We start from the raw sequence: 17,989 nt of genomic DNA on the forward strand, positions 1-17,989 counted from the left end.
TCCCCGTACGGGCCAAAAGTTCTTCTCTTTGTTTTGCTATATCATGCTTTCAGACGGTCATCTGTCAAGCAGAGGCAAATGGTGAATCAGGTAAATAACGTACACTGAAGTTATACACTCAAACTTATAGTTTTTAAAGCTGTTCTCAGTGGCATTCACACAGTCAAAACCTTCGTTGGAGAATGCGGGCATCGATCCCGCTACCTCTCGCATGCTAAGCGAGCGCTCTACCATTTGAGCTAATTCCCCTTGAAGAAACAGGAGCTGTTAGCCTCTCATGACAACAGCATAACATTTAGAAGGCTGAAGCATGTTGATCAGAGGTGACTCACTTCAGCAGTAGCACAGGGAGAACTATGCACAGTTTCAGGTTTCTGGGACTTCACATCACTGACAAGCTCACTCACCATGCATTCCCTAATGAAAAAGGCACAAGAACACACACACCTTCTGTGAAGATTGAGAAGGGGCCAGTATTACCTGTTGCATGTTGCAGAGCTTCAGCTGCACACAGCTTCCTCGTTAGTATAGTGGACAGTATCTCCGCCTGTCACGCGGAAGACCGGGGTTCGATTCCCCGATGGGGAGAGAATATGTTTTTTCTGAACCTACGGCCGAAAAACCTGAAACGGTTTTGGAGCAGCAAGGTGCGACGCGCTAAAGGCAATGCGTTGGCCGGGAATCGAACCCGGGTCAACTGCTTGGAAGGCAGCTATGCTCACCACTATACCACCAACGCCACAAACAAGCACACCATTGTTTTGCTGAAAGACCCTCAGTGCAAATTTTCCCCTGGGAAAGATGACCAAACTCTGTCATTTCCACTGCGGGACACATGCACGCTTGGTGGAAAATTGTGGTTTCTGTAGTGTAGTGGTCATTACGTTCGCCTTACACGCGAAAGGTCCCTGGCTCGAAACCAGGCAGAAACATGCCTTTAGTTCTTGTCTTTTGTCTGACACTATGGGCAAGCCTGTCATCACACCTCATTAGTAGATGGGAACAATCTATATTTTGTGTTAGGCCTTATTAAGACAATTGCGAGCACAGGAAGCAATCATGCCATCCCCGTGCTGTTGTTGTGCCTTCTGCGCTTGGCTTCGGATGTGGAAAAAAACAGAATAAAACAATTACACCTGGTGGACATTCATCCGTCATGCCTGAAGGGTTCTGCTTTCAACTGTGGGCCGGTTAGCTCAGTTGGTTAGAGCGTGGTGCTAATAACGCCAAGGTCGCGGGTTCGATCCCCGTACGGGCAAAAAATTCTTCTCTTTGTTTTGCTATATCATGCTTTCAGACGGTCATCTGTCAAGCAGAGGCAAATGGTGAATCAGGTAAATAACGTACACTGAAGGTATACACTCAAACTTATAGTTTTTAAAGCTGTTCTCAGTGGCATTCACACAGTCAAAACCTTCGTTGGAGAATGCGGGCATCGATCCCGCTACCTCTCGCATGCTAAGCTAACCCGGGTCAACTGCTTGGAAGGCAGCTATGCTCACCACTATACCACCAACGCCACAAAAAAGCACACCATTGTTTTGCTGAAAGACCCTCAGTGTAAATTTTCCCCTGGGAAAGATGACCAAACTCTGTCATTTCCACTGCGGGACACATGCACGCTTGGTGGAAAATTGTGGTTTCTGTAGTGTAGTGGTCATCACGTTCGCCTTACACGCGAAAGGTCCCTGGTTCGAAACCAGGCAGAAACATGCCTTTAGTTCTTGTCTTTTGTCTGACACTATGGGCAAGCCTGTCATCACACCTCATTAGTAGATGGGAACAATCTATATTTTGTGTTAGGCCTTATTAAGACAATTGCGAGCACAGGAAGCAATCATGCCATCCCCGTGCTGTTGTTGTGCCTTCTGCGCTTGCCTTCGGATGTGGAAAAAAACAGAATAAAACAATTACACCTGGTGGATATTCATCCGTCATGCCTGAAGGGTTCCCCTATCAACTTTGGGCCGGTTAGCTCAGTTGGTTAGAGCGTGGTGCTAATAACGCCAAGGTCGCGGGTTCGATCCCCGTACGGGCCAAAAGTTCTTCTCTTTGTTTTGCTATATCATGCTTTCAGACGGTCATCTGTCAAGCAGAGGCAAATGGTGAATCAGGTAAATAACGTACACTGAAGTTATATACTCAAACTTATAGTTTTTAAAGCTGTTCTCAGTGGCATTCACACAGTCAAAACCTTCGTTGGAGAATGCGGGCATCGATCCCGCTACCTCTCGCATGCTAAGCGAGCGCTCTACCATTTGAGCTAATTCCCCTTGAAGAAACAGGAGCTGTTAGCCTCTCATGACAACAGCATAACATTTAGAAGGCTGAAGCATGTTGATCAGAGGTGACTCACTTCAGCAGTAGCACAGGGAGAACTATGCACAGTTTCAGGTTTCTGGGACTTCACATCACTGACAAGCTCACTCACCATGCATTCCCTAATGAAAAAGGCACAAGAACACACACACCTTCTGTGAAGATTGAGAAGGGGCCAGTATTACCTGTTGCATGTTGCAGAGATTCAGCTGCACACAGCTTCCTCGTTAGTATAGTGGACAGTATCTCCGCCTGTCACGCGGAAGACTGGGGTTCGATTCCCCGACGGGGAGAGAATATGTTTTTTCTGAACCTACGGCCGAAAAACCTGAAAAGGTTTTGGATCAGCAAGGTGCGACGTGCTAAAGGCAATGCGTTGGCCGGGAATCGAACCCGGGTCAACTGCTTGGAAGGCAGCTATGCTCACCACTATACCACCAACGCCACAAACAAGCACACCATTGTTTTGCTGAAAGACCCTCAGTGCAAATTTTCCCCTGGGAAAGATGACCAAACTCTGTCATTTCCACTGCGGGACACATGCACGCTTGGTGGAAAATTGTGGTTTCTGTAGTGTAGTGGTCATCACGTTCGCCTTACACGTGAAAGGTCCCTGGTTCGAAACCAGGCAGAAACATGCCTTTAGTTCTTGTCTTTTGTCTGACACTATGGGCAAGCCTGTCATCACACCTCATTAGTAGATGGGAACAATCTATATTTTGTGTTAGGCCTTATTAAGACAATTGCGAGCACAGGAAGCAATCATGCCATCCCCGTGCTGTTGTGCCTTCTGCGCTTGGCTTCGGATGTGGAAAAAAACAGAATAAAACAATTACACCTGGTGGACATTCATCCGTCATGCCTGAAGGGTTCCGCTTTCAACTGTGGGCCGGTTAGCTCAGTTGGTTAGAGCGTGGTGCTAATAACGCCAAGGTGGCGGGTTCGATCCCCGTACGGGCCAAAAATTCTTCTCTTTGTTTTGCTATATCATGCTTTCAGACGGTCATCTGTCAAGCAGAGGCAAATGGTGAATCAGGTAAATAACGTACACTGAAGTTATACACTCAAACTTAGTTTTTAAAGCTGTTCTCAGTGGCATTCACACAGTCAAAACCTTCGTTGGAGAATGCGGGCATCGATCCCGCTACCTCTCGCATGCTAAGCGAGCGCTCTACCATTTGAGCTAATTCCCCTTGAAGAAACAGGAGCTGTTAGCCTCTCATGACAACAGCATAACATTTAGAAGGCTGAAGCATGTTGATCAGAGGTGACTCACTTCAGCAGTAGCACAGGGAGAACTATGCACAGATTCAGGTTTCTGGGACTTCACATCACTGACAAGCTCACTCACCATGCATTCCCTAATGAAAAAGGTACAAGAACGCACACACCTTCTGTGAAGATTGAGAAGGGGGCAGTATTACCTGTTGCATGTTGCAGAGATTCAGCTGCACACAGCTTCCTCGTTAGTATAGTGGACAGTATCTCCGCCTGTCACGCGGAAGACCGGGGTTCGATTTCCCGACGGGGAGAGAATATGTTTTTTCTGAACCTACGGCCGAAAAACCTGAAACGGTTTTGGAGCAGCAAGGTGCGACGCGCTAAAGGCAATGCGTTGGCCGGGAATCGAACCCGGGTCAACTGCTTGGAAGGCAGCTATGCTCACCACTATACCACCAACGCCACAAACAAGGACACCATTGTTTTGCTGAAAGACCCTCAGTGCAAATTTTCCCCTGGGAAAGATGACCAAACTCTGTCATTTCCACTGCGGGACACATGCACGCTTGGTGGAAAATTGTGGTTTCTGTAGTGTAGTGGTCATCACGTTCGCCTTACACGCGAAAGGTCCCTGGTTCGAAACCAGGCAGAAACATGCCTTTAGTTCTTGTCTTTTGTCTGACACTATGGGCAAGCCTGTCATCACACCTCATTAGTAGATGGGAACAATCTATATTTTGTGTTAGGCCTTATTAAGACAATTGCGAGCACAGGAAGCAATCATGCCATCCCCGTGCTGTTGTTGTGCCTTCTGCGCTTGCCTTCGGATGTGGAAAAAAACAGAATAAAACAATTACACCTGGTGGACATTCATCCGTCATGCCTGAAGGGTTCCGCTATCAACTTTGGGCCGGTTAGCTCAGTTGGTTAGAGCGTGGTGCTAATAACGCCAAGGTCGCGGGTTCGATCCCCGTACGGGCCAAAAATTCTTCTCTTTGTTTTGCTATATCATGCTTTCAGACGGTCATCTTTCAAGCAGAGGCAAATGGTGAGTCAGGTAAATAACGTACACTGAAGTTATACACTCAAACTTATAGTTTTTAAAGCTGTTCTCAGTGGCATTCACACAGTCAAAACCTTCGTTGGAGAATGCGGGCATCGATCCCGCTACCTCTCGCATGCTAAGCGAGCGCTCTACCATTTGAGCTAATTCCCCTTGAAGAAACAGGAGCTGTTAGCCTCTCATGACAACAGCATAACATTTAGAAGGCTGAAGCATGTTGATCAGAGGTGACTCACTTCAGCAGTAGCACAGGGAGAACTATGCACAGTTTCAGGTTTCTGGGACTTCACATCACTGACAAGCTCACTCACCATGCATTCCCTAATGAAAAAGGCACAAGAACACACACACCTTCTGTGAAGATTGAGAAGGGGCCAGTATTACCTGTTGCATGTTGCAGAGATTCAGCTGCACTCAGCTTCCTCGTTAGTATAGTGGACAGTATCTCCGCCTGTCACGCGGAAGACCGGGGTTCGATTCCCCGACGGGGAGAGAATATGTTTTTTCTGAACCTACGGCCGAAAAACCTGAAACGGTTTTGGAGCAGCAAGGTGCGACGCGCTAAAGGCAATGCGTTGGCCGGGAATCGAACCCGGGTCAACTGCTTGGAAGGCAGCTATGCTCACCACTATACCACCAACGCCACAAACAAGGACACCATTGTTTTGCTGAAAGACCCTCAGTGCAAATTTTCCCCTGGGAAAGATGACCAAACTCTGTCATTTCCACTGCGGGACACATGCACGCTTGGTGGAAAATTGTGGTTTCTGTAGTGTAGTGGTCATCACGTTCGCCTTACACGCGAAAGGTCCCTGGTTCGAAACCAGGCAGAAACATGCCTTTAGTTCTTGTCTTTTGTCTGACACTATGGGCAAGCCTGTCATCACACCTCATTAGTAGATGGGAACAATCTATATTTTGTGTTAGGCCTTATTAAGACAATTGCGAGCACAGGAAGCAATCATGCCATCCCCGTGCTGTTGTTGTGCCTTCTGCGCTTGCCTTCGGATGTGGAAAAAAACAGAATAAAACAATTACACCTGGTGGACATTCATCCGTCATGCCTGAAGGGTTCCGCTATCAACTTTGGGCCGGTTAGCTCAGTTGGTTAGAGCGTGGTGCTAATAACGCCAAGGTCGCGGGTTCGATCCCCGTACGGGCCAAAAATTCTTCTCTTTGTTTTGCTATATCATGCTTTCAGACGGTCATCTTTCAAGCAGAGGCAAATGGTGAGTCAGGTAAATAACGTACACTGAAGTTATACACTCAAACTTATAGTTTTTAAAGCTGTTCTCAGTGGCATTCACACAGTCAAAACCTTCGTTGGAGAATGCGGGCATCGATCCCGCTACCTCTCGCATGCTAAGCGAGCGCTCTACCATTTGAGCTAATTCCCCTTGAAGAAACAGGAGCTGTTAGCCTCTCATGACAACAGCATAACATTTAGAAGGCTGAAGCATGTTGATCAGAGGTGACTCACTTCAGCAGTAGCACAGGGAGAACTATGCACAGTTTCAGGTTTCTGGGACTTCACATCACTGACAAGCTCACTCACCATGCATTCCCTAATGAAAAAGGCACAAGAACACACACACCTTCTGTGAAGATTGAGAAGGGGCCAGTATTACCTGTTGCATGTTGCAGAGATTCAGCTGCACACAGCTTCCTCGTTAGTATAGTGGACAGTATCTCCGCCTGTCACGCGGAAGACCGGGGTTCGATTCCCCGACGGGGAGAGAATGTGTTTTTTCTGAACCTACGGCCGAAAAACCTGAAAAGGTTTTGGATCAGCAAGGTGCGACGCGCTAAAGGCAATGCGTTGGCCAGGAATCGAACCCGGGTCAACTGCTTGGAAGGCAGCTATGCTCACCACTATACCACCAACGCCACAAAAAAGCACACCATTGTTTTGCTGAAAGACCCTCAGTGTAAATTTTCCCCTGGGAAAGATGACCAAACTCTGTCATTTCCACTGCGGGACACATGCACGCTTGGTGGAAAATTGTGTTTTCTGTAGTGTAGTGGTCATCAGGTTCGCCTTACATGTGAAAGGTTCCTGGTTCGAAACCAGGCAGAAACATGCCTTTAGTTCTTGTCTTTTGTCTGACACTATGGGCAAGCCTGTCATCACACCTCATTAGTAGATGGGAACAATCTATATTTTGTGTTAGGCCTTATTAAGACAATTGCGAGCACAGGAAGCAATCATGCCATCCCCGTGCTGTTGTTGTGCCTTCTGCGCTTGCCTTCGGATGTGGAAAAAAACAGAATAAAACAATTACACCTGGTGGACATTCATCCGTCATGCCTGAAGGGTTCCGCTATCAACAGTGGGCCGGTTAGCTCAGTTGGTTAGAGCGTGGTGCTAATAACGCCAAGGTGGCGGGTTCGATCCCCGTACGGGCCAAAAGTTCTTCTCTTTGTTTTGCTATATCATGCTTTCAGACGGTCATCTGTCAAGCAGAGGCAAATGGTGAATCTGGTAAATAACGTACACTGAAGTTATACACTCAAACTTATAGTTTTTAAAGCTGTTCTCAGTGGCATTCACACAGTCCAAACCTTCGTTGGAGAATGCGGGCATCGATCCCGCTACCTCTCGCATGCTAAGCGAGCGCTCTACCATTTGAGCTAATTCCCCTTGAAGAAACAGGAGCTGTTAGCCTCTCATGACAACAGCATAACATTTAGAAGGCTGAAGCCTGTTGATCAGAGGTGACTCACTTCAGCAGTAGCACAGGGAGAACTATACACAGTTTCAGGTTTCTGGGACTTCACATCACTGACAAGCTCACTCACTATGCATTCCCTAATGAAAAAGGCACAAGAACACACACACCTTCTGTGAAGATTGAGAAGGGGCCAGTATTACCTGTTGCATGTTGCAGAGATTCAGCTGCACACAGCTTCCTCGTTAGTATAGTGGACAGTATCTCCGCCTGTCACGCGGAAGACCGGGGTTCGATTCCCCGACGGGGAGAAAATATGTTTTTTCTGAACCTACGGCCGAAAAACCTGAAACGGTTTTGGAGCAGCAAGGTGCGACGCGCTAAAGGCAATGCGTTGGCCGGGAATCGAACCCGGGTCAACTGCTTGGAAGGCAGCTATGCTCACCACTATACCACCAACGCCACAAACAAGCACACCATTGTTTTGCTGAAAGACCCTCAGTGTAAATTTTCCCCTGGGAAAGATGACCAAACTCTGTCATTTCCACTGCGGGACACATGCACGCTTGGTGGAAAATTGTGGTTTCTGTAGTGTAGTGGTCATCACGTTTGCCTTACACGCGAAAGGTCCCTGGTTCGAAACCAGGCAGAAACATGCTTTTAGTTCTTGTCTTTTGTCTGACACTATGGGCAAGCCTGTCATCACACCTCATTAGTAGATGGGAACAATCTATATTTTGTGTTAGGCCTTATTAAGACAATTGCGAGCACAGGAAGCAATCATGCCATCCCCGTGCTGTTGTTGTGCCTTCTGCGCTTGGCTTCGGATGTGGAAAAAAACAGAATAAAACAATTACACCTGGTGGACATTCATCCGTCATGCCTGAAGGGTTCCGCTTTCAACTGTGGGCCGGTTAGCTCAGTTGGTTAGAGCGTGGTGCTAATAACGCCAAGGTCACGGGTTCGATCCCCGTACGGGCCAAAAATTCTTCTCTTTGTTTTGCTATATCATGCTTTCAGACGGTCATCTGTCAAGCAGAGGCAAATGGTGAGTCAGGTAAATAACGTACACTGAAGTTATACACTCAATCTTACAGTTTTTAAAGCTGTTCTCAGTGGCATTCACACAGTCAAAACCTTCGTTGGAGAATGCGGGCATCGATCCCGCTACCTCTCGCATGCTAAGCGAGCGCTCTACCATTTGAGCTAATTCCCCTTGAAGAAACAGGAGCTGTTAGCCTCTCATGACAACAGCATAACATTTAGAAGGCTGAAGCATGTTGATCAGAGGTGACTCACTTCAGCAGTAGCACAGGGAGAACTATGCACAGTTTCAGGTTTCTGGGACTTCACATCACTGACAAGCTCACTCACCATGCATTCCCTAATGAAAAAGGCACAAGAACACACACACCTTCTGTGAAGATTGAGAAGGGGCCAGTATTACCTGTTGCATGTTGCAGAGATTCAGCTGCACACAGCTTCCTCGTTAGTATAGTGGACAGTATCTCTGCCTGTCACGCGGAAGACCGGGGTTCGATTCCCCGACGGGGAGAGAATATGTTTTTTCTGAACCTACGGCCGAAAAACCTGAAAAGGTTTTGGATCAGCAAGGTGCGACGCGCTAAAGGCAATGCGTTGGCCGGGAATCGAACCCATGTCAACTGCTTGGAAGGCAGCTATGCTCACCACTATACCACCAACGCCACAAACAAGCACACCATTGTTTTGCTGAAAGACCCTCAGTGTAAATTTTCCCCTGGGAAAGATGACCAAACTCTGTCATTTCCACTGCGGGACACATGCACGCTTGGTGGAAAATTGTGGTTTCTGTAGTGTAGTGGTCATCACGTTCGCCTTACACGCGAAAGGTCCCGGGTTCGAAACCAGGCAGAAACATGCCTTTAGTTCTTGTCTTTTGTCTGACACTATGGGCAAGCCTGTCATCACACCTCATTAGTAGATGGGAACAATCTATATTTTGTGTTAGGCCTTATTAAGACAATTGCGAGCACAGGAAGCAATCATGCCATCCCCGTGCTGTTGTTGTGCCTTCTGCGCTTGCCTTCGGATGTGGAAAAAACAGAATAAAACAATTACACCTGGTGGACATTCATCCGTCATGCCTGAAGGGTTCCGCTATCAACTGTGGGCCGGTTAGCTCAGTTGGTTAGAGCGTGGTGCTAATAACGCCAAGATCGCGGGTTCGATCCCCGTACGGGCCAAAAGTTCTTCTCTTTGTTTTGCTATATCATGCTTTCAAATGGTGAATCAGGTAAATAACGTACACTGAAGTTATACACTCAAACTTATAGTTTTTAAAGCTGTTCTCAGTGGCATTCACACAGTCAAAACCTTCGTTGGAGAATGCGGGCATCGATCCCGCTACCTCTCGCATGCTAAGCGAGCGCTCTACCATTTGAGCTAATTCCCCTTGAAGAAACAGGAGCTGTTAGCCTCTCATGACAACAGCATAACATTTAGAAGGCTGAAGCCTGTTGATCAGAGGTGACTCACTTCAGCAGTAGCACAGGGAGAACTATGCACAGTTTCAGGTTTCTGGGACTTCACATCACTGACAAGCTCACTCACCATGCATTCCCTAATGAAAAAGGCACAAGAACACACACACCTTCTGTGAAGATTGAGAAGGGGCCAGTATTACCTGTTGCATGTTGCAGAGATTCAGCTGCACACAGCTTCCTCGTTAGTATAGTGGACAGTATCTCCGCCTGTCACGCGGAAGACCGGGGTTCGATTCCCCGACGGGGAGAGAATATGTTTTTTCTGAACCTACGGCCGAAAAACCTGAAACGGTTTTGGAGCAGCAAGGTGCGACGCGCTAAAGGCAATGCGTTGGCCGGGAATCGAACCCGGGTCAACTGCTTGGAAGGCAGCTATGCTCACCACTATACCACCAACGCCACAAACAAGCACACCATTGTTTTGCTGAAAGACCCTCAGTGCAAATTTTCCCCTGGGAAAGATGACCAAACTCTGTCATTTCCACTGCGGGACACATGCACGCTTGGTGGAAAATTGTGGTTTCTGTAGTGTAGTGGTCATCACGTTCGCCTTACACGCGAAAGGTCCCTGGTTCGAAACCAGGCAGAAACATGCCTTTAGTTCTTGTCTTTTGTCTGACACTATGGGCAAGCCTGTCATCACACCTCATTAGTAGATGGGAACAATCTATATTTTGTGTTAGGCCTTATTAAGACAATTGCGAGCACAGGAAGCAATCATGCCATCCCCGTGCTGTTGTAGTGCCTTCTGCGCTTGCCTTCGGATGTGGAAAAAAACAGAATAAAACAATTACACCTGGTGGACATTCATCCGTCATGCCTGAAGGGTTCCGCTATCAACAGTGGGCCGGTTAGCTCAGTTGGTTAGAGCGTGGTGCTAATAACGCCAAGGTCGCGGGTTCGATCCCCGTACGGGCCAAAAGTTCTTCTCTTTGTTTTGCTATATCATGCTTTCAGACGGTCATCTGTCAAGCAGAGGCAAATGGTGAGTCAGGTAAATAACGTACACTGAAGTTATACACTCAAACTTACAGTTTTTAAAGCTGTTCTCAGTGGCATTCACACAGTCAAAACCTTCGTTGGAGAATGCGGGCATCGATCCCGCTACCTCTCGCATGCTAAGCGAGCGCTCTACCATTTGAGCTAATTCCCCTTGAAGAAACAGGAGCTGTTAGCCTCTCATGACAACAGCATAACATTTAGAAGGCTGAAGCATGTTGATCAGAGGTGACTCACTTCAGCAGTAGCACAGGGAGAACTATGCACAGTTTCAGGTTTCTGGGACTTCACATCACTGACAAGCTCACTCACCATGCATTCCCTAATGAAAAAGGCACAAGAACACACACACCTTCTGTGAAGATTGAGAAGGGGCCAGTATTACCTGTTGCATGTTGCAGAGATTCAGCTGCACACAGCTTCCTCGTTAGTATAGTGGACAGTATCTCCGCCTGTCACGCGGAAGACCGGGGTTCGATTCCCCGACGGGGAGAGAATATGTTTTTTCTGAACCTACGGCCGAAAAACCTGAAACGGTTTTGGAGCAGCAAGGTGCGACGCGGTAAAGGCAATGCGTTGGCCGGGAATCGAACCCGGGTCAACTGCTTGGAAGGCAGCTATGCTCACCACTATACCACCAACGCCACAAACAAGGACACCATTGTTTTGCTGAAAGACCCTCAGTGCAAATTTTCCCCTGGGAAAGATGACCAAACTCTGTCATTTCCACTGCGGGACACATGCACGCTTGGTGGAAAATTGTGGTTTCTGTAGTGTAGTGGTCATTACGTTCGCCTTACACGCGAAAGGTCCCTGGCTCGAAACCAGGCAGAAACATGCCTTTAGTTCTTGTCTTTTGTCTGACACTATGGGCAAGCCTGTCATCACACCTCATTAGTAGATGGGAACAATCTATATTTTGTGTTAGGCCTTATTAAGACAATTGCGAGCACAGGAAGCAATCATGCCATCCCCGTGCTGTTGTTGTGCCTTCTGCGCTTGGCTTCGGATGTGGAAAAAAACAGAATAAAACAATTACACCTGGTGGACATTCATCCGTCATGCCTGAAGGGTTCTGCTTTCAACTGTGGGCCGGTTAGCTCAGTTGGTTAGAGCGTGGTGCTAATAACGCCAAGGTCGCGGGTTCGATCCCCGTACGGGCCAAAAATTCTTCTCTTTGTTTTGCTATATCATGCTTTCAGACGGTCATCTGTCAAGCAGAGGCAAATGGTGAGTCAGGTAAATAACGTACACTGAAGTTATACACTCAAACTTACTGTTTTTAAAGCTGTTCTCAGTGGCATTCACACAGTCAAAGCCTTCGTTGGAGAATGCGGGAATCGATCCCGCTACCTCTCGCATGCTAAGCGAGCGCTCTACCATTTGAGCTAATTCCCTTTGAAGAAACAGGAGCTGTTAGCCTCTCATGACAACAGCATAACATTTAGAAGGCTGAAGCATGTTGATCAGAGGTGACTCACTTCAGCAGTAGCACAGGGAGAACTATGCACAGTTTCAGGTTTCTGGGACTTCACATCACTGACAAGCTCACTCACCATGCATTCCCTAATGAAAAAGGCACAAGAACACACACACCTTCTGTGAAGATTGAGAAGGGGCCAGTATTACCTGTTGCATGTTGCAGAGATTCAGCTGCACACAGCTTCCTCGTTAGTATAGTGGACAGTATCTCCGCCTGTCACGCGGAAGACCGGGGTTCGATTCCCCGACGGGGAGAGAATATGTTTTTTCTGAACCTACGGCCGAAAAACCTGAACAGGTTTTGGATCAGCAAGGTGCGACGCGCTAAAGGCAATGCGTTGGCCGGGAATCGAACCCGGGTCAACTGCTTGGAAGGCAGCTATGCTCACCACTATACCACCAACGCCACAAACAAGCACACCATTGTTTTGCTGAAAGACCCTCAGTGTAAATTTTCCCCTGGGAGAGATGACCAAACTCTGTCATTTCCACTGCGGGACACATGCACGCTTGGTGGAAAATTGTGGTTTCTGTAGTGTAGTGGTCATCAGGTTCGCCTTACACGCGAAAGGTCCCGGGTTCGAAACCAGGCAGAAACATGCCTTTAGTTCTTGTCTTTTGTCTGACACTATGGGCAAGCCTGTCATCACACCTCATTAGTAGATGGGAACAATCTATATTTTGTGTTAGGCCTTATTAAGACAATTGCGAGCACAGGAAGCAATCATGCCATCCCCGTGCTGTTGTTGTGCCTTCTGCGCTTGCCTTCGGATGTGGAAAAAACAGAATAAAACAATTACACCTGGTGGACATTCATCCGTCATGCCTGAAGGGTTCCGCTATCAACTGTGGGCCGGTTAGCTCAGTTGGTTAGAGCGTAGTGCTAATAACGCCAAGGTTGCGGGTTCGATCCCCGTACGGGCCAAAAGTTCTTCTCTTTGTTTTGCTATATCATGCTTTCAAATGGTGAATCAGGTAAATAACGTACACTGAAGTTATACACTCAAACTTATAGTTTTTAAAGCTGTTCTCAGTGGCATTCACACAGTCAAAACCTTCGTTGGAGAATGCGGGCATCGATCCCGCTACCTCTCGCATGCTAAGCGAGCGCTCTACCATTTGAGCTAATTCCCCTTGAAGAAACAGGAGCTGTTAGCCTCTCATGACAACAGCATAACATTTAGAAGGCTGAAGCCTGTTGATCAGAGGTGACTCACTTCAGCAGTAGCACAGGGAGAACTATGCACAGTTTCAGGTTTCTGGGACTTCACATCACTGACAAGCTCACTCACCATGCATTCCCTAATGAAAAAGGCACAAGAACACACACACCTTCTGTGAAGATTGAGAAGGGGCCAGTATTACCTGTTGCATGTTGCAGAGATTCAGCTGCACACAGCTTCCTCGTTAGTATAGTGGACAGTATCTCCGCCTGTCACGCGGAAGACCGGGGTTCGATTCCCCGACGGGGAGAGAATATGTTTTTTCTGAACCTACGGCCGAAAAACCTGAAACCGTTTTGGAGCAGCAAGGTGCGACGCGCTAAAGGCAATGCGTTGGCCGGGAATCTAACCCGGGTCAACTGCTTGGAAGGCAGCTATGCTCACCACTATACCACCAACGCCACAAACAAGCACACCATTGTTTTGCTGAAAGACCCTCAGTGCAAATTTTCCCCTGGGAAAGATGACCAAACTCTGTCATTTCCACTGCGGGACACATGCACGCTTGGTGGAAAGTTGTGGTTTCTGTAGTGTAGTGGTCATCACGTTCGCCTTACACGCGAAAGGTCCCTGGTTCGAAACCAGGCAGAAACATGCCTTTAGTTCTTGTCTTTTGTCTGACACTATGGGCAAGCCTGTCATCACACCTCATTAGTAGATGGGAACAATCTATATTTTGTGTTAGGCCTTATTAAGACAATTGCGAGCACAGAAAGCAATCATGCCATCCCCGTGCTGTTGTTGTGCCTTCTGCGCTTGGCTTCGGATGTGGAAAAAAACAGAATAAAACAATTACACCTGGTGGACATTCATCCGTCATGCCTGAAGGGTTCCGCTTTCAACTGTGGGCCGGTTAGCTCAGTTGGTTAGAGCGTGGTGCTAATAACGCCAAGGTCGCGGGTTCGATCCCCGTACGGGCCAAAAATTCTTCTCTTTGTTTTGCTATATCATGCTTTCAGACGGTCATCTGTCAAGCAGAGGCAAATGGTGAGTCAGGTAAATAACGTACACTGAAGTTATACACTCAAACTTACAGTTTTTAAAGCTGTTCTCAGTGGCATTCACACAGTCAAAACCTTCGTTGGAGAATGCGGGCATCGATCCCGCTACCTCTCGCATGCTAAGCGAGCGCTCTACCATTTGAGCTAATTCCCCTTGAAGAAACAGGAGCTGTTAGCCTCTCATGACAACAGCATAACATTTAGAAGGCTGAAGCATGTTGATCAGAGGTGACTCACTTCAGCAGTAGCACAGGGAGAACTATGCACAGTTTCAGGTTTCTGGGACTTCACATCACTGACAAGCTCACTCACCATGCATTCCCTAATGAAAAAGGCACAAGAACACACACACCTTCTGTGAAGATTGAGAAGGGGCCAGTATTACCTGTTGCATGTTGCAGAGATTCAGCTGCACACAGCTTCCTTGTTAGTATAGTGGACAGTATCTCCGCCTGTCACGCGGAAGACCGGGGTTCGATTCCCCGATGGGGAGAGAATATGTTTTTTCTGAACCTACGGCCGAAACACCTGAAAAGGTTTTGGATCAGCAAGGTGCGACGCGCTAAAGGCAATGCGTTGGCCGGGAATCGAACCCGGGTCAACTGCTTGGAAGGCAGCTATGCTCACCACTATACCACCAACGCCACAAACAAGCACACCATTGTTTTGCTGAAAGACCCTCAGTGTAAATTTTCCCCTGGGAAAGATGACCAAACTCTGTCATTTCCACTGCGGGACACATGCACGCTTGGTGGAAAATTGTGGTTTCTGTAGTGTAGTGGTCATCACGTTCGCCTTACACGCGAAAGGTCCCGGGTTCGAAACCAGGCAGAAACATGCCTTTAGTTCTTGTCTTTTGTCTGACACTATGGGCAAGCCTGTCATCACACCTCATTAGTAGATGGGAACAATCTATATTTTGTGTTAGGCCTTATTAAGACAATTGCGAGCACAGGAAGCAATCATGCCATCCCCGTGCTGTTGCTGTGCCTTCTGCGCTTGCCTTCGGATGTGGAAAAAACAGAATAAAACAATTACACCTGGTGGACATTCATCCGTCATGCCTGAAGGGTTCCGCTATCAACTGTGGGCCGGTTAGCTCAGTTGGTTAGAGCGTGGTGCTAATAACGCCAAGGTCGCGGGTTCGATCCCCGTACGGGCCAAAAGTTCTTCTCTTTGTTTTGCTATATCATGCTTTCAGACGGTCATCTGTCAAGCAGAGGCAAATGGTGAATCAGGTAAATAACGTACACTGAAGTTATACACTCAAACTTATAGTTTTTAAAGCTGTTCTCAGTGGCATTCACACAGTCAAAACCTTCGTTGGAGAATGCAGGCATCGATCCGCTACCTCTCGCATGCTAAGCGAGCGCTCTACCATTTGAGCTAATTCCCCTTGAAGAAACAGGAGCTGTTAGCCTCTCATGACAACAGCATAACATTTAGAAGGCTGAAGCATGTTGATCAGAGGTGACTCACTTCAGCAGTAGCACAGGGAGAACTATGCACAGTTTCAGGTTTCTGGGACTTCACATCACTGACAAGCTCACTCACCATGCATTCCCTAATGAAAAAGGTACAAGAACACACACACCTTCTGTGAAGATTGAGAAGGGGGCAGTATTACCATTTGCATGTTGCAGAGATTCAGCTGCACACAGCTTCCTCGTTAGTATAGTGGACAGTATCTCCGCCTGTCACGCGGAAGACCGGGGTTCGATTCCCCGACGGGGAGAGAATATGTTTTTTCTGAACCTACGGCCGAAAAACCTGAAACGGTTTTGGAGCAGCAAGGTGCGACGCGCTAAAGGCAATGCGTTGGCCGGGAATCGAACCCGGGTCAACTGCTTGGAAGGCAGCTATGCTCACCACTATACCACCAACGCCACAAACAAGGACACCATTGTTTTGCTGAAAGACCCTCAGTGCAAATTTTCCCCTGGGAAAGATGACCAAACTCTGTCATTTCCACTGCGGGACACATGCACGCTTGGTGGAAAATTGTGGTTTCTGTAGTGTAGTGGTCATTACGTTCGCCTTACACGCGAAAGGTCCCTGGCTCGAAACCAGGCAGAAACATGCCTTTAGTTCTTGTCTTTTGTCTGACACTATGGCAAAGCCTGTCATCACACCTCATTAGTAGATGGGAACAATCTATATTTTGTGTTAGGCCTTATTAAGACAATTGCGAGCACAGGAAGCAATCATGCCATCCCCGTGCTGTTGTTGTGCCTTCTGCGCTTGGCTTCGGATGTGGAAAAAACAGAATAAAACAATTACACCTGGTGGACATTCATCCGTCATGCCTGAAGGGTTCTGCTATCAACTGTGGGCCGGTTAGCTCAGTTGGTTAGAGCGTGGTGCTAATAACGCCAAGGTCGCGGGTTCGATCCCCGTACGGGCCAAAAGTTCTTCTCTTTGTTTTGCTATATCATGCTTTCAGACGGTCATCTGTCAAGCAGAGGCAAATGGTGAGTCAGGTAAATAACGTACACTGAAGTTATACACTCAAACTTACAGTTTTTAAAGCTGTTCTCAGTGGCATTCACACAGTCAAAACCTTCGTTGGAGAATGCGGGCATCGATCCCGCTACCTCTCGCATGCTAAGCGAGCGCTCTACCATTTGAGCTAATTCCCCTTGAAGAAACAGGAGCTGTTAGCCTCTCATGACAACAGCATAACATTTAGAAGGCTGAAGCATGTTGATCAGAGGTGACTCACTTCAGCAGTAGCACAGGGAGAACTATGCACAGTTTCAGGTTTCTGGGACTTCACATCACTGACAAGCTCACTCACCATGCATTCCCTAATGAAAAAGGCACAAGAACACACACACCTTCTGTGAAGATTGAGAAGGGGCCAGTATTACCTGTTGCATGTTGCAGAGATTCAGCTGCACACAGCTTCCTCGTTAGTATAGTGGACAGTATCTCCGCCTGTCACGCGGAAGACCGGGGTTCGATTCCCCGACGGGGAGAGAATATGTTTTTTCTGAACCTACGGCCGAAAAACCTGAAAAGGTTTTGGATCAGCAAGGTGCGACGCGCTAAAGGCAATGCGTTGGCCGGGAATTGAACCCGGGTCAACTGCTTGGAAGGCAGCTATGCTCACCACTATACCACCAACGCCACAAAAAAGCACACCATTGTTTTGCTGAAAGACCCTCAGTGTAAATTTTCCCCTGGGAAAGATGACCAAACTCTGTCATTTCCACTGCGGGACACATGCACGCTTGGTGGAAAATTGTGGTTTCTGTAGTGTAGTGGTCATCACGTTCGCCTTACACGCGAAAGGTCCCTGGTTCGAAACCAGGCAGAAACATGCCTTTAGTTCTTGTCTTTTGTCTGACACTATGGGCAAGCCTGTCATCACACCTCATTAGTAGATGGGAACAATCTATATTTTGTGTTAGGCCTTATTAAGACAATTGCGAGCACAGGAAGCAATCATGCCATCCCCGTGCTGTTGTTGTGCCTTCTGCGCTTG

The 17,989-nt window shown here is 47.6% G+C and overlaps 47 non-coding genes across 47 annotated transcripts; 24 read left to right on the forward strand and 23 right to left on the reverse strand.

Moving 5' to 3' along the window:
* Positions 1–176: 176 nt before the first annotated feature.
* Positions 177–249, reverse strand: trnaa-agc (transfer RNA alanine (anticodon AGC)). Its single transcript has one exon. It is a non-coding gene; the product is annotated as a tRNA-Ala (tRNA).
* Positions 250–667: 418 nt separating this feature from the next.
* Positions 668–739, reverse strand: trnag-ucc (transfer RNA glycine (anticodon UCC)). Its single transcript has one exon. It is a non-coding gene; the product is annotated as a tRNA-Gly (tRNA).
* Positions 740–1,639: 900 nt separating this feature from the next.
* trnav-uac (transfer RNA valine (anticodon UAC)) lies at positions 1,640–1,712 on the forward strand. Its single transcript has one exon. It is a non-coding gene; the product is annotated as a tRNA-Val (tRNA).
* Positions 1,713–1,965: 253 nt separating this feature from the next.
* Positions 1,966–2,039, forward strand: trnai-aau (transfer RNA isoleucine (anticodon AAU)). The gene has a single exon. It is a non-coding gene; the product is annotated as a tRNA-Ile (tRNA).
* A 161-nt stretch (positions 2,040–2,200) lies between these two features.
* On the reverse strand, positions 2,201–2,273 carry trnaa-agc (transfer RNA alanine (anticodon AGC)). Its single transcript has one exon. It is a non-coding gene; the product is annotated as a tRNA-Ala (tRNA).
* A 418-nt stretch (positions 2,274–2,691) lies between these two features.
* On the reverse strand, positions 2,692–2,763 carry trnag-ucc (transfer RNA glycine (anticodon UCC)). The gene has a single exon. It is a non-coding gene; the product is annotated as a tRNA-Gly (tRNA).
* Positions 2,764–3,439: 676 nt separating this feature from the next.
* On the reverse strand, positions 3,440–3,512 carry trnaa-agc (transfer RNA alanine (anticodon AGC)). The gene has a single exon. It is a non-coding gene; the product is annotated as a tRNA-Ala (tRNA).
* Positions 3,513–3,930: 418 nt separating this feature from the next.
* Positions 3,931–4,002, reverse strand: trnag-ucc (transfer RNA glycine (anticodon UCC)). Its single transcript has one exon. It is a non-coding gene; the product is annotated as a tRNA-Gly (tRNA).
* A 120-nt stretch (positions 4,003–4,122) lies between these two features.
* trnav-uac (transfer RNA valine (anticodon UAC)) lies at positions 4,123–4,195 on the forward strand. Its single transcript has one exon. It is a non-coding gene; the product is annotated as a tRNA-Val (tRNA).
* A 253-nt stretch (positions 4,196–4,448) lies between these two features.
* On the forward strand, positions 4,449–4,522 carry trnai-aau (transfer RNA isoleucine (anticodon AAU)). Its single transcript has one exon. It is a non-coding gene; the product is annotated as a tRNA-Ile (tRNA).
* A 161-nt stretch (positions 4,523–4,683) lies between these two features.
* Positions 4,684–4,756, reverse strand: trnaa-agc (transfer RNA alanine (anticodon AGC)). Its single transcript has one exon. It is a non-coding gene; the product is annotated as a tRNA-Ala (tRNA).
* Positions 4,757–5,023: 267 nt separating this feature from the next.
* trnad-guc (transfer RNA aspartic acid (anticodon GUC)) lies at positions 5,024–5,095 on the forward strand. The gene has a single exon. It is a non-coding gene; the product is annotated as a tRNA-Asp (tRNA).
* Positions 5,096–5,174: 79 nt separating this feature from the next.
* On the reverse strand, positions 5,175–5,246 carry trnag-ucc (transfer RNA glycine (anticodon UCC)). The gene has a single exon. It is a non-coding gene; the product is annotated as a tRNA-Gly (tRNA).
* A 120-nt stretch (positions 5,247–5,366) lies between these two features.
* On the forward strand, positions 5,367–5,439 carry trnav-uac (transfer RNA valine (anticodon UAC)). The gene has a single exon. It is a non-coding gene; the product is annotated as a tRNA-Val (tRNA).
* Positions 5,440–5,692: 253 nt separating this feature from the next.
* trnai-aau (transfer RNA isoleucine (anticodon AAU)) lies at positions 5,693–5,766 on the forward strand. Its single transcript has one exon. It is a non-coding gene; the product is annotated as a tRNA-Ile (tRNA).
* Positions 5,767–5,927: 161 nt separating this feature from the next.
* On the reverse strand, positions 5,928–6,000 carry trnaa-agc (transfer RNA alanine (anticodon AGC)). The gene has a single exon. It is a non-coding gene; the product is annotated as a tRNA-Ala (tRNA).
* A 267-nt stretch (positions 6,001–6,267) lies between these two features.
* trnad-guc (transfer RNA aspartic acid (anticodon GUC)) lies at positions 6,268–6,339 on the forward strand. The gene has a single exon. It is a non-coding gene; the product is annotated as a tRNA-Asp (tRNA).
* An 832-nt stretch (positions 6,340–7,171) lies between these two features.
* On the reverse strand, positions 7,172–7,244 carry trnaa-agc (transfer RNA alanine (anticodon AGC)). The gene has a single exon. It is a non-coding gene; the product is annotated as a tRNA-Ala (tRNA).
* Positions 7,245–7,511: 267 nt separating this feature from the next.
* Positions 7,512–7,583, forward strand: trnad-guc (transfer RNA aspartic acid (anticodon GUC)). Its single transcript has one exon. It is a non-coding gene; the product is annotated as a tRNA-Asp (tRNA).
* Positions 7,584–7,662: 79 nt separating this feature from the next.
* trnag-ucc (transfer RNA glycine (anticodon UCC)) lies at positions 7,663–7,734 on the reverse strand. Its single transcript has one exon. It is a non-coding gene; the product is annotated as a tRNA-Gly (tRNA).
* A 446-nt stretch (positions 7,735–8,180) lies between these two features.
* Positions 8,181–8,254, forward strand: trnai-aau (transfer RNA isoleucine (anticodon AAU)). Its single transcript has one exon. It is a non-coding gene; the product is annotated as a tRNA-Ile (tRNA).
* Positions 8,255–8,415: 161 nt separating this feature from the next.
* trnaa-agc (transfer RNA alanine (anticodon AGC)) lies at positions 8,416–8,488 on the reverse strand. Its single transcript has one exon. It is a non-coding gene; the product is annotated as a tRNA-Ala (tRNA).
* A 1,145-nt stretch (positions 8,489–9,633) lies between these two features.
* Positions 9,634–9,706, reverse strand: trnaa-agc (transfer RNA alanine (anticodon AGC)). Its single transcript has one exon. It is a non-coding gene; the product is annotated as a tRNA-Ala (tRNA).
* A 267-nt stretch (positions 9,707–9,973) lies between these two features.
* trnad-guc (transfer RNA aspartic acid (anticodon GUC)) lies at positions 9,974–10,045 on the forward strand. The gene has a single exon. It is a non-coding gene; the product is annotated as a tRNA-Asp (tRNA).
* A 79-nt stretch (positions 10,046–10,124) lies between these two features.
* On the reverse strand, positions 10,125–10,196 carry trnag-ucc (transfer RNA glycine (anticodon UCC)). The gene has a single exon. It is a non-coding gene; the product is annotated as a tRNA-Gly (tRNA).
* A 120-nt stretch (positions 10,197–10,316) lies between these two features.
* Positions 10,317–10,389, forward strand: trnav-uac (transfer RNA valine (anticodon UAC)). The gene has a single exon. It is a non-coding gene; the product is annotated as a tRNA-Val (tRNA).
* A 253-nt stretch (positions 10,390–10,642) lies between these two features.
* On the forward strand, positions 10,643–10,716 carry trnai-aau (transfer RNA isoleucine (anticodon AAU)). The gene has a single exon. It is a non-coding gene; the product is annotated as a tRNA-Ile (tRNA).
* A 161-nt stretch (positions 10,717–10,877) lies between these two features.
* On the reverse strand, positions 10,878–10,950 carry trnaa-agc (transfer RNA alanine (anticodon AGC)). The gene has a single exon. It is a non-coding gene; the product is annotated as a tRNA-Ala (tRNA).
* Positions 10,951–11,217: 267 nt separating this feature from the next.
* On the forward strand, positions 11,218–11,289 carry trnad-guc (transfer RNA aspartic acid (anticodon GUC)). The gene has a single exon. It is a non-coding gene; the product is annotated as a tRNA-Asp (tRNA).
* Positions 11,290–11,368: 79 nt separating this feature from the next.
* trnag-ucc (transfer RNA glycine (anticodon UCC)) lies at positions 11,369–11,440 on the reverse strand. Its single transcript has one exon. It is a non-coding gene; the product is annotated as a tRNA-Gly (tRNA).
* Positions 11,441–11,886: 446 nt separating this feature from the next.
* trnai-aau (transfer RNA isoleucine (anticodon AAU)) lies at positions 11,887–11,960 on the forward strand. The gene has a single exon. It is a non-coding gene; the product is annotated as a tRNA-Ile (tRNA).
* Positions 11,961–12,121: 161 nt separating this feature from the next.
* Positions 12,122–12,194, reverse strand: trnaa-agc (transfer RNA alanine (anticodon AGC)). The gene has a single exon. It is a non-coding gene; the product is annotated as a tRNA-Ala (tRNA).
* Positions 12,195–12,461: 267 nt separating this feature from the next.
* On the forward strand, positions 12,462–12,533 carry trnad-guc (transfer RNA aspartic acid (anticodon GUC)). Its single transcript has one exon. It is a non-coding gene; the product is annotated as a tRNA-Asp (tRNA).
* Positions 12,534–12,612: 79 nt separating this feature from the next.
* trnag-ucc (transfer RNA glycine (anticodon UCC)) lies at positions 12,613–12,684 on the reverse strand. Its single transcript has one exon. It is a non-coding gene; the product is annotated as a tRNA-Gly (tRNA).
* Positions 12,685–13,339: 655 nt separating this feature from the next.
* trnaa-agc (transfer RNA alanine (anticodon AGC)) lies at positions 13,340–13,412 on the reverse strand. The gene has a single exon. It is a non-coding gene; the product is annotated as a tRNA-Ala (tRNA).
* Positions 13,413–13,679: 267 nt separating this feature from the next.
* On the forward strand, positions 13,680–13,751 carry trnad-guc (transfer RNA aspartic acid (anticodon GUC)). The gene has a single exon. It is a non-coding gene; the product is annotated as a tRNA-Asp (tRNA).
* A 271-nt stretch (positions 13,752–14,022) lies between these two features.
* On the forward strand, positions 14,023–14,095 carry trnav-uac (transfer RNA valine (anticodon UAC)). The gene has a single exon. It is a non-coding gene; the product is annotated as a tRNA-Val (tRNA).
* Positions 14,096–14,348: 253 nt separating this feature from the next.
* On the forward strand, positions 14,349–14,422 carry trnai-aau (transfer RNA isoleucine (anticodon AAU)). The gene has a single exon. It is a non-coding gene; the product is annotated as a tRNA-Ile (tRNA).
* Positions 14,423–14,583: 161 nt separating this feature from the next.
* On the reverse strand, positions 14,584–14,656 carry trnaa-agc (transfer RNA alanine (anticodon AGC)). The gene has a single exon. It is a non-coding gene; the product is annotated as a tRNA-Ala (tRNA).
* A 418-nt stretch (positions 14,657–15,074) lies between these two features.
* trnag-ucc (transfer RNA glycine (anticodon UCC)) lies at positions 15,075–15,146 on the reverse strand. The gene has a single exon. It is a non-coding gene; the product is annotated as a tRNA-Gly (tRNA).
* Positions 15,147–15,591: 445 nt separating this feature from the next.
* trnai-aau (transfer RNA isoleucine (anticodon AAU)) lies at positions 15,592–15,665 on the forward strand. The gene has a single exon. It is a non-coding gene; the product is annotated as a tRNA-Ile (tRNA).
* A 500-nt stretch (positions 15,666–16,165) lies between these two features.
* trnad-guc (transfer RNA aspartic acid (anticodon GUC)) lies at positions 16,166–16,237 on the forward strand. Its single transcript has one exon. It is a non-coding gene; the product is annotated as a tRNA-Asp (tRNA).
* A 79-nt stretch (positions 16,238–16,316) lies between these two features.
* On the reverse strand, positions 16,317–16,388 carry trnag-ucc (transfer RNA glycine (anticodon UCC)). Its single transcript has one exon. It is a non-coding gene; the product is annotated as a tRNA-Gly (tRNA).
* A 445-nt stretch (positions 16,389–16,833) lies between these two features.
* trnai-aau (transfer RNA isoleucine (anticodon AAU)) lies at positions 16,834–16,907 on the forward strand. The gene has a single exon. It is a non-coding gene; the product is annotated as a tRNA-Ile (tRNA).
* Positions 16,908–17,068: 161 nt separating this feature from the next.
* On the reverse strand, positions 17,069–17,141 carry trnaa-agc (transfer RNA alanine (anticodon AGC)). Its single transcript has one exon. It is a non-coding gene; the product is annotated as a tRNA-Ala (tRNA).
* A 267-nt stretch (positions 17,142–17,408) lies between these two features.
* On the forward strand, positions 17,409–17,480 carry trnad-guc (transfer RNA aspartic acid (anticodon GUC)). Its single transcript has one exon. It is a non-coding gene; the product is annotated as a tRNA-Asp (tRNA).
* Positions 17,481–17,751: 271 nt separating this feature from the next.
* trnav-uac (transfer RNA valine (anticodon UAC)) lies at positions 17,752–17,824 on the forward strand. Its single transcript has one exon. It is a non-coding gene; the product is annotated as a tRNA-Val (tRNA).
* Positions 17,825–17,989: the final 165 nt, after the last annotated feature.

The sequence above is a fragment of the Astyanax mexicanus genome, unplaced genomic scaffold, assembly GCF_023375975.1.
Source record: "Astyanax mexicanus isolate ESR-SI-001 unplaced genomic scaffold, AstMex3_surface scaffold_31, whole genome shotgun sequence".
NCBI lineage: Eukaryota > Metazoa > Chordata > Actinopteri > Characiformes > Acestrorhamphidae > Astyanax > Astyanax mexicanus.